The 12,194-nt window shown below is 33.8% G+C and overlaps 1 protein-coding gene across 3 annotated transcripts in view; it reads left to right on the forward strand.

Annotated features, from left to right (window-relative positions):
• LOC123684064 (harmonin) overlaps window positions 1-12,194 on the forward strand; it is a 51,417-nt gene that overhangs the window by 1,510 nt on the left and 37,713 nt on the right. Inside the window, exon 1 of one of the 3 annotated variants that reach the window (XM_045623169.1) lies at window positions 1,996-2,415. The exons of 1 other annotated variant lie outside the window; for it this stretch is intronic. The gene's annotated coding sequence lies outside the window, so the exon portion shown is untranslated. Of the gene's footprint in view, window positions 1-1,995; window positions 2,416-12,194 lie in introns of those variants that run through there. One more of the 3 variants, XM_045623171.1, reaches the window with a different exon arrangement.

Genomic DNA, 12,194 nt, shown 5'->3' on the forward strand with positions numbered 1-12,194 from the left:
CAGAAAAGTCGATATTTTCGGTTTTTCATACAATAAGTTTAATAAATGGAAGTGTTCTCTGTAAGGTTCCTTCTCATTTCATCATTTTATTGATGTGACACTACGCAATAAAACTGCTAAAAATCAAGTACCTCGATCTTATCAACTTGACTTGAAATCAAGTCAAGCTCAAGCCAAGCCGTAAATCCCTTATTGCATTGCTCCCTAATGGTCTTCTGAGCCCATCAGATCCATTCAATTACGCCCAGGGCCCCCGCAAGGGACATCAACGCCCGCGTGCGGAACATATTTTGGCGCCCCTTAAAGAGGGGAGGTGGAGAAAAGCACTGCTGGATAATCGAAAAAATTTTTTTCAAGTTTTGTTACAAATTTATTCTAGAATGGTTGAAAATCTATCAGCAAGCTTCATTGCCTTAAGAACTTTATGGTGTTAGTTGTAACATAATACATTTCAAATGTGTTTCAAAACTTAAGTTGTATTCTTCTATAAATTATTTATAAAGGCATAAACATTTAATTAGGATCAAACCAGGAATTGAATGGACGTTTTTCTAAATATGGCTGCTGCAAATTCTTTTATATTATCATCCAATCAATTTTATCGAGTATCTCTTGCTCTATATCTAAGATTGCCAATCCAGAAAATCTTTCTTATGACATGGTAGACTTCAAACAGTTTTTAATTATTTTTAATTTAGTGAATGATCTCTCACCAGAAACAACAGACACAGGTAAAGTGAGAAGGATTCTTGAGGCAATACTAAGATTCGTTAGAGAAGAAGTTAGATTATTTTCAAAAATATATTGTAGAGGATTTTCGCTTCAGATAATGGAAACAATCTTAGGGCTTTTATTTCGTTGAATAAATCATTTTCTTTCACGTCAGCCTTTTTTTTCCTGATCAGTTAGCTTTTGTTGAAGAGCATGACAGCATTTTAATAGATATTTGTCATTTAATTTACGAATATCACAAATAAAACAAAAAACGTTATCGTAATCAGATATCATATCAAACCTACTATTTGAGGAACTTAGTGTTTGATCAATTATTTTCAAAAAGAAGTTTATTTTAAAAGCGATTTTAGGATCTTGAGATGCCTCATCCGTCTGTTCATAGTCGAACAATTTTTCTATGTTAAAAGTATCATTTTCTGCTATTTATAAAAAGCTATTTTTACATATTTGAATAAAAAAACTTTAGCATCAATTCAACTTGACCATCTAGTATCACTTAGGGGTTTAAGATGTAACTGAGGTGAGGATCATGATTTTTTATAACATTCCAATTTTTTTGTGGATGAAGAGAAATATATATAAAGTTCTTGTACAATATCAAAAGAGTCCACTGTTTCATTTGAAACCTTAGCAGCATCATTTTCAGTTTAATTTAAGCTGTGTGCAGCACATGGCGCAAGAAATGCCCTAGGATTAGCATCGAGTTTGCGTTTTTGTAAACCAATATCTGGCTATTTCATAACGATTGCGACGTTCGGAAACTTGTATAAATTGCAAGAAAGAAGTTTGGAAAAAAATTGTTGAAAAAATTTGAAAGAATCTTTTCCGAAAACCTTTGGTCCATCGGTTCTTCATGCGCCCTTTTAGAGTGGCGCCCGCGTGCGTGCCGCGGTTGCGGGGGCCCTGATTACGCCCTTGGAGTCCACCTATACCTATAGACATTTGTGTGGTCACAATTTTCGCGTGAATAACGAGCGCTCAAAAGTGCTTGATTTCCGTTTTATGCGTTTTTTTGGAATCTGCACGTTCCATAGCGTAAACAGTGAAAATTTCAGATTTTTTCAGCGAACCATTTCCAGGGTTAGTTCTTTGGAATAATTAACCGAAATATCCTAAAATTAGCAGTGTTTCTGACTGGATGTCATAAAAATCAAGCAAACATCCCATCGGAAAAACGCATACACGGTTAGTAATGCATCGCAAACAACGATTATACCGGAACGTATGAAAAATCATACGTTGTGTGTTTTACTCGTATCCAAGAAAGAAGGGGACCAGCGGACTGGCAAACGGACCGTGGCGGCAGCGCATATTGCCATCGCTCCATCCACATGCTCTGGTCAGCGAGAGTGCCAATACCATCTACCCAGACCAAGAATCCAATGAACTTCTTTTGAGCCAAGTCAACCAGTTCTCTGCTTTCGCAAGTCGACGTCTATACACTATTAACAGACCAGATCCAGCGATCTTGGAAATTCAAAACGTTGTGAAACTCGACGAGTTGTTAACGTGCCTATTTCCGGTCACTGATATTTTGTTTCCTATCGATCAAACGAAAGTGTTACCGAGGGGTGAGTTCTGTTCCATAAACCGATACAGAAAGTGTTATAGTGTTGACTTTTTGCCAAAGGGATTTTTCCATGATTTCGTAGCAGCACATCTTTACAATCTACTCGTTTGGTAAGAATTCGAATACTCTCTCATCATTGTATAGTGTAATGAATGCCTGTCTGGTTTCTCATGTTTTCTCTCGATCAATTTCACTTTTTCACTAGAATATATTAGTTTTTTTCTGATCCTTGTTTCTGGAATTTTCCTTATGAATCAACTGTTTTAAATGGTTTGTTGATGAGTAGGAAGGACACAGGCTGTTCCTAAATTGAAGGCACAAACGAAAATGATACATTTAGAAAAAAAATTGTCCTTAAACATAGGTCCGTAAAAGCTTTGATTTTGAGAAACCGGGTGTTTTTTTCAAGTTTCTCATAGCACTTTTGCTACCCAAGATATTTAACTTAAATTTGGCACAGATATTCCAATTTTGGGTTCTCATCTTATGATATGCTAATTTTGAATGCAAATCTACAGGGTGATATTTTTTCTGGATCAATGCCCGCTTCTTGCCTCCAGAACTTTTCTTTTGTGGACCACTGGTAGTTAAGAAAAATGTGAGAAGAAAATTTGTATAGTGTAATGAATGCCTGTCTGGTTTCTCATTTTTTCTCTCGATCAATTTCACTTTTTCACTAGAATATATTAGTTTTTTTCTGATCCTTGTTTCTGGAATTTTCATTTTGTATCAACTGTTTTAAATGGTTTGTTGATGATAAGGTAGGACACAGGCTGTTTCCAAATTGAAGGTACAAACAAAAATGATACATTAAGAAAAAATTGTCCTTAAACATAGGCCCGCAAAAGCTTTGATTTTGAGAAACCGGGTGTTTTTTTCAAGTTTCTGATAGCACCTTCGCCACCCAAGAGCTTTAACTTAAATTTGGCATACTTATTCTAATTTCAAGTTCTCATCTTGCGATATGCCAGGATAAACCACTTAATAAAGATTCGATAAACTGGTATAATGATTACAAAAAAATTAAGACTACAAGAAACACCCTGTATCTCGAAAACAAAGCGTTTGCGGGACCATATTTATAGTCCTTTTTTTTCTTAAAATCATTCAAGGGAACTATCTTTTTCCTTCTTACCTTCAATTTAGGAACACCCTGTATTTAAAATGAGAATTAATTTCTTGCTGTTGTCTTCTTGTTTTTTTCAATATTTCTCATAGTTGAAAGAGGATAATGCTCAAACAATTAATGAAATGTACATAAATTATCGAATTTGGTTGATTCATCATGTAAATCTAAGTAGAAATTCCTCATTTCATGTTTTCTGCGGATGTTGCTTCATTATTTCTAACAATAGCCGATAACAAAACAGAATTGTAATAATAATAAACAAATAACTGCAAGGATGATTGCGATCAGCTTTTTCACGAAAAAACTGCTTATACATAGAAGAAAATTAGTTGAAACAATTCTTTTTTATTTCCATATTTCATCATAATCGATTTCTAAGAATGTCATCGTCTATTTTGTACATTACTTTCAATGATGAATCTTTGGACAGTAGACAGTTTTCAAATTATTTGGAGTGAATTCTTGTTCTCTAAAGTGAAGTATCTTTTATTAGTAGATAGATAATTTTTGAAATTTGAAATCACAATTACTCTTCATTCACGATGTCTGTATTGCAGGCTATTTTCTGATTCTGTTCACTTCTTAGTTCACGTATGTCACTTCTTGGTTTGCTGACTACATTGTCTAAATCAGGAAACTATACTCAATTAGCTTATTGTCAACGTTACGCACTGTATAGTGAAGAGTTCTGTGTTTTGCTATAGAAACTACTGATTTTAATTGTGTATCTACCCTTCTATATCGAGTTGTATTGTGTTATAATACATAATGAAAGAGTTAAATAAGATTGTTTATTCATAATTGAGGAAGTACAAGGTTTTATTGTATTAGAATGCAAGAAATTATGCCGTATTTTTCATAATTCATAGAACTGAATCTACATGTTTTTAATAAGTCGCTCTCCGAACAAACGCTAGATCATCAGCCGGAAGTAGAACCAGAGAAAATTGAAGTATAATATCTAGAAAAAACTCAATATTCCAATAACAACAGATCTAATCTAAAGTTTGTATTTTGCGAGTATATATAAAATAACAATTTAAAGCTTTGTGCATTATTCGTGAGTCGTGAGAACTCGGAACCATCGAAAATGAAAGTAGAATATCAGAAAAGAAATATTTCAGAGACAATAGATCCCATAAATTAAAAATTTAGCGTGTAGGTAGGTACAGACATGTATAATAACAATTTTAATTCGATAGAAAAGTTCATGTTGATTGTGCCAACAGAACCAGGGAAAATTTAAGAAGATTTTCGAAAAAAATAATCTAGATGAACTTGAAAAAACTAAGACCTTTCAATGAATCACATCTCATATACAAATATAGATATACAGTGCTGTGGCCCCCAAGGGAGCATGAAGTGAGCGCTCAAGAGTCCGTGTCTCCAAGTTAATGATTTTCTAGAATTTTTAAGTATCATTGACATTACATCCATCGTTGTATTTCGGATATTAGGTAAATTTGTAATAATACGTAAAAAATGGGAAAATCTAACCGAATAAAAAATTCTGGCGGATTTTCCCCAGTCTTTCTTGAAAACTATAATAATGGCATGAGGTAAGGAATGTTTATGCATTCGATGACTAATTTTAAGCAGAAGTGATTTTATTCACTCTCCTCATTTCTTGAAAACTTGTGAATGCTGTGGTAAACGTCAAAAGAAAAAAGTTATTATAAATTTAATAGGAGAGTATCTATCTATACAGTTGCTAATTGTAACTAACGACTTGTGCAATGTGAAATTCAATTCTCATTTTAAGCTCATAATCGCATAATCCTTGTTTTTTTGAATTGAAAATTTGTTTATGGAAAATTAATCATATTTAAACATCAATCCTTCAAAACTGAGGCAATATCTAGTCCAGGGCATGAAAAACAACACGCCAAATTTTGTAAATGAAAATTTGCATGATTTTATTTATTTCAAATGGAACACCTGTTCGTATATTATCGATTCATCAGATGCATAAACAAACTCTAAGGATTTCATCACCATATGGTGAAATCCATTGGTTTTCCTTCAAACATCTGTTTTCACGATGAATGCTCATTCGCGAAAAACTAAACAACTTATTCTAATATTATAGGAAAAGCATATCTTTTGCTCTTTCCCATCAGTCGTCTCGAATGGAATTCGCTTTCAAAAGTTCATTGAAATTATAAGGAAGTAATATGAATGTTTACCACTTTTCGAAAAAACAACTGTTTTAAAGAAAATCAGTAGACTTCTCCAGATGGTATATTTAAAATAATAGCTCTTGTTTGAGCATCTTGTGAATCGATAATATACAGGGTATTCAATTTGAGAAAGGAAATGTTATGCAAATTTTCATTTACAAAATTTGGCAAGTTTTTTCCATACAATGCATATCACAGGTCCATATAAAATATTGTGTTCAAGAGAGTAACTCACATATGACATTCGGCCAGACATAAACTTCAATAGGACTCGCTATAACTTTGTGATATCCAATATCAAGTGAATGATATTGAAAAAAAGTTACAGTGCTCAATATCTCGAAAATCATCGAAGCATCTTTTTGCTTTCATCTAACAACCGAAAATACGAAAAATAATTGGTTTCCCATTGAAAAATAAAATGGGCACCTGTTCACGAAACACTGAACTCCTTATGTAATATTGTTATGTCCAAGCACTAAGGTTACTTTAGAAAAAAATTAGATTTATAAGTCACTGTTGCAGAACCTTGTATAGTTTAGAAATCCCTAATGATATTCAGATTTATTATCGCTATGTGGAGGACCTTGGCTCACCTTGGTATTTCCCCTAAAGCACTGCAGATGTTTCCAATATGTGTGCCTATTTGATCAACACTATTATTTTATATCGGAATTGATTTCAAGTTGGTTCTTCATTTTTGCTCTGCATGAATGTTTTTTTTAGCCATTATCTCCCTCATAGAATGGGTTAGGTTAGGATGTTCTTCTCAGCATACATAAATGCTGCATGAATGTTTTTTAACGTCTTTGTCTCCCTTCAGATATTTATCGCTGAATGGGGTTAACATCAGTAGCTTCAGCTGTGCAGTAATTGCAAATTACGGTAATGGACAATACTTGAGAGAGAACTATCATGAATTGGCATTCTTAGGCATGAGGATTTGAATTTACGTTTGTTGTCAGTGCAGAACTGGTATTTCTTGCGAGAAATATACGTTTATGCCTAGAGGTATCTCGTAGCTTTCACGTTGTATCAATAGGTGTATCAGGTATTCATAGATGGCATTCTACCACTGAACGACTCATTATCTCTTCACCTTGACAAATCTACCATTTCGAACTTGAAATCTTATGAATTTATCAGCGAAAACATTCCTAACTAACAACAAAATAAATGATGCAATCAGAATTTAGTGTATTTCAAATCAAACTTTTACGCATTTTATTGAATCGTTTTTTCAACATCAAAAAATCATCAGTTTATGTTTAGATCGAAATTGTTTCTAATTATTCTATAATGAATTATTATATTTCGTCTAATGCTCATTTTCTATTCTTATCATTATGCCTCATAATTTTTTAAAAGTGCGATAATATTTTTCTGTTCAGTAAAAAACCCGCCCAAAGATTTGGAACATAGAGTTAAGACTGGATAGAGCTATTAAAAGTAAAGTGATGCTACATTTGTTGTTGTTAAAAAATGGATAAAACCGAGTTTCGTGTATTGACAATGCTCCTTGGTGCTTGGGCACCTAGCTCCTAGATTATTCTCCAGAGCTGGCCCACAGCTATTACTTTTTTTGCAGACCTCACAAAACTGTCCCAGAAAAACTAAAATTTGACCGTAACGAAGACAAAGATGAATCTTTTTTAGAAAAGGTGGATAATTTGAAATTTCACGAATAAAATAGAATTGAAAAAAAAAGTGTATCGAACCTTATCCAGGCTCAAAATTAGAAAATTACAGACATTGTGACGAAATGATAGAGAGATCGATTCGAAGAACGACCTCTAAAAAACCAGAGAATTAAATAAAAAATTCATTTCAAAAACCTGTATAGGATAGAATCATTAATCATGATGTACCTACTTTGGTATAACTACATCCAATATATAAAAACTAAACCGCAAATCTTTGAGTCAGATACGATTGTACATATAATACCGATTGAACAGAAAACAATAAATCTTTGTGTTGTTTTCCGGTGAATTCATAAGACTTCGTGATTCTTGAATTATCGCTGTGTTGGTCCATGTAAAAACAGAATCAACTTTTGATGTTATTATTTCAATATTGTTGTAACATTATTAGTGTAGCCAGTAGTTACTTGTGTTAGATGACTATATCTTCTATTATACTTTGGAATTTGTATTTATCATCGTTAACAGAATCTTTGCTGACGAAAAAAATAGTATGATTGATGTATTCTTTTACTAAATACTGATTGATAAATAATCAATAAATTAAGTCATTTCCATTGAAAAACCCTATAAAAAACTAGTATGGTTACCATGCTCTAAATATGGCCATTCTGCTGCTTAAATGCCAGATTGAAATATTAATTTCTTACTGAGTATAAATAAGACTTCTATAATGTCATTGAGTATTTTGAACATCGATTGTAATTACTTACTTATTGATTGATGAAAATACTAAGAAACAATCACCAGGATAAATCAGGGTGTAGCTTGTAAAAACTAGGTGTGACCAATACCTGGTTGTTGAAAATAGGTAGTTATATGAAATTGCTGTCTATTGAAGCCAATTATCAGAAGTCGAAATATGTTTATAGTTTTATCTCTATCTATCTTCTAGGTATCTCTTTTATCTTAAGAATTTATGGGAATTAACTATTTTAATAACGGTATTCTGGACTCTTGAAAATTTGCAATATTCTGGATTGAATGAAGTACATGTAGCATGTTTTGATTCTCTTTATGGAAACGCATTTATTTCATTAAACCTTTGATTCTACTGAAGGTGGGAAAAAGCTTTTGAGATTAAAAAGAAATTGTTAAAATGGTATAAAATGCTGAAACGATGTTTCGCTTCCTTGATGAAGAATTTCTGGTCAAATTCAAGAATTACCGTCTACCGAACTAAAAGAGCTAGAAACTAGACATTTTTAGCGTGGGACATTATCTAAAATATTACCGTTCAGAATTTAATTTTCACTGTACTCTTTGTAACAAAGATATCTTTCGAAAACATTTATGCAATTGTGGTACGTTTATATGAAGAAATGAAAGTGACAGTCCAATTAGGAATTCATCAAGCCAATGAAGCTTGGCATTTTAACCAACTACTTTACTTGAAAATCAGGCTCGTGAAAAATTACATACTTGAGCTTGGCTTGATTTCAGATAATGATTGTTTGATATTACTTGAGCTTGATATGCACGCGTCGCAAGGTATATATTTCTGCAATCTCGTGGGCGCTTAGACTGAATAAGGGCATTCCTCGAGCGCCGAGAGACTGAAGCATTCGCCAGTGTGACTTTATTAGTAGTTTTCTCACATTTCTATTAAATCTATTGGTAGTTTTAGAAATATCTTTCCAAATTTGGCCAAAATGGCCAAGGATTTTTTTATCAACGCCAGCATCTGTAGCTCCTGTTCAAAGACAATTTTCCAGATCTGCTCTGACAGTTCCAAAACCCGCAAAAGATTAGGCGCCAAATCTATAAGATGCCTTATGTGTCTTAGTACCTGGATAGAAAATTATGAAATCAAACAAAGTCTGGAGGTTTCTCAATATTAAGAAACTTTATTTTTTTATCATTTTTTATTTTGTTATGATTCATAGTGATTTGATTTATGTTTCTATTTCAAAAATATTGATATTTCGGTTCTTTTATACAATGAGTTTAATAAATAAGAGTATTTTTTCCTTCTCATTTCACCATTTTTTATTGATGTGACACCACACATTAAAACTGCTAGAAATCAAGTAGCTTGATCTGATTCAAGTACATGATAAATAAATACTTGACTTGACTTGAGATTGAAAAACTACTACTTTACTTGAGCTTGACTTGAAATCAAGTCAAGCTCAAGCCAAGTAGTTTAAAAATCAAGCCAAGCTGTGAATCCCTAATTTTCATTATATGCCAACTTCAGCGAAATTCAATAACTGAGACCAATAAAAATGTATCTTCCAGTCTCTAATTTTTCAATAGGCAGAAGAGATAAAAAACCAAGATTATCACAAATGAGCTAACTGGAGGAATGAATTGAATGAATTACGCAAAATTGATACTCCCATTATTTCTAAGTAGACATGAGAATTCGAGTAATATAACCTATTCTTCTCTTAATTCTTATTCTCATGATGAACCTTTCCATTCTATTTCAGACGAAGATCACGCGAAAATCTCAGGTGTACAAATAATACCGTAAGATTGATTCTTCTCCTATCAACATTCTATCATACAGCAGGTCTCTTATAGCTTAACGGTATAACATCTTCGGAGATGAATGATCAGCAAGAAACGAAATGATATTTGATTTTTAGGCCACCAGTAAAAGTTATCTGAGTGAAAGCGATAATATTTAACGAATGTGTATAATTTAAACTTTTATTAATGCGGGAAAAAGAAGGCATCACTTGTTTGTATACAAGGTAGGGAATTCGGTCCGCAGTTTCGTGCATACCTGTCCAAATTATGATAATGGAAATTTCTCCAGAGGATGGTATTATAATGCACAAGGTACTTCCATTCATTTCTGTTTGGTTACATGTGAATTATTGATTTGCTATGAGTTTCTATTGAAAACAAGTTTATTGAAACGAATTTATGAAATCCGGAAATTAAACTTGAGTTTTATTGCGTGATCGTCAGAGCCGTCGCTAGCCAAACTGCCGCCATAGTCCCAACTTGTCTCCCTATAAAAGAAATCAATTATACAGAATGTAAAAAATTAACATAAGGTACTCGAGGTCTATTACCAAGAGATGAAAAACTGCAGGCATCTCTTTGAAAAATTTTGATAATAAATAGGCGAAAAACTTTGCTTCCGCCGTTTTTTTCCGAAATTCGAGGCTTTATTGTAAAAAACTGGTCACACATTTATGATTCAAAGTATTGTCCATCGCTAGCCACTACTTTCTCCCATCTTTCGGGCAGCGTACGATTCCGATGTCGAAAAAACTGGTCATCTTCTGAAGCGATCCACGAATCGACCCAATTCTTTACTTTTTCGTAAGACCGGAAGTGCTGCTCAGCCAGGTCGTGTGTCATTGATCGAAACAAGTGATAGTCCGAGGGACCAACGTTTGGAGAATACGGCGGTTGTATTGCGGCCGTTTATCTTTCAATACTCGGCTCAAACTCATTGATTGCGTTCGATAACGATCGCCAGTGGTTGTTTCAGTCGATTTTAACAACTCATAATGTACTAAGCCGAGCTGGCCCCCCCAAATACTGAGCATGACCTTGGAACCGTGAATATTCGGTTTGGCCGTCGACGTGAAAGCATGGCCAGGATATCCCCATGATTTTCTGCGCTTGGGATAATCTTAATGAACCCATTTTTTGTCTCCAGCCACAATGAAATGCAGAAATCCCTGCCGTCTTTGCCTTGCAAGCAGCTGTTCATAAGCAAACAAACGCCGTTCAACTTTTTTCGGCTTCAACTCGTACGGCACCCAATTTCCTTGTTTCTGAATCATTTCCATGACTTTCAAGCGTTTTAAAATGGCTTGTTGCGTCACTCCCAATGATTCTACCAATTCTTGTTGCGTTTGACACGAGTCTTTTTCAAGTAATGCCTCTAATTCTGCATCTTCGAAAACCTTCTCTCTTCCACCGTCATGCTCTTCTTCGACGTCAAAATCACCGTTCTTGAAGCGTTGAAACCACTCTCGGCACGTTCTTTCATTAATAGCGGCCTCACCGCTATTTCGAGAGCATTCGATGAACCTAAGCCACAAATTTATTGAATATTAAGGCAGAAAATTAAAACATTCCGCAAATGACGAGAATTTGGCTCGTAATCTGACATGTTTAATCGAGAATAACTTTATGATGCAGACACGAATCTACTAATATTTCGATGGCGTTATGCTTACAAATACCTGAGCTTATTGTCGGACATCTACGATCTATTTATTTCGTCTACCACTTACCGTTACAGCTACCTATTGCAAAACGGCGGAAGCAAAGTTGTACATCTGATAACATGGGGGAAATATTCATTGAAAAAAACAACAGTCTTAAACTTGTACAAAAATTAAATTCATTTTAGGATTGGTGGGAAAACCTTTGTCTTTTCCTTTCATATAACTCGCATTTTCGTATCTCTGTACTCCCATATTCTTGAGAGGCAGAGACATTTTTTCTAGTTCGTTGACTATAATTTTCTCAAAAGCACCCCGCTGTTTTGCTATAGTTGAGGTTTGGCATGTTTAGTAGAAATAGAAATTTGTATCTATGTACAAAATTTTGTGTTCATTGCTCAATCAGACCCTTAAAAAAATTCAAACAGAATATAGAAAAAAAAAAAGATTTGAATTCTAGTGACAACAGATCCAACCAATTATAAATTTTGTAAGTGGATGTATTTCTATTTCAAGCTTAATACAAAATTTCTTGTTGATAGAGTCACCAGAACCAGAAAACCGAAAAACATACCCAAAATTTCCGCAACAATAGATCAGAATAGGTTGAAATTCAGTTTGTATTTGTAAAATAATCACTAGAATTCTCATGACAAATTTTAGGCGGATCGTATAATTACAAATAGGTAGGATCTTACAAATAAGGTACGGTCGAGAAGTATCAGCAGGAAAATCTGC

Source organism: Harmonia axyridis, chromosome 7, assembly GCF_914767665.1.
Source record: "Harmonia axyridis chromosome 7, icHarAxyr1.1, whole genome shotgun sequence".
NCBI classification, from domain to species: Eukaryota; Metazoa; Arthropoda; class Insecta; order Coleoptera; family Coccinellidae; genus Harmonia; species Harmonia axyridis.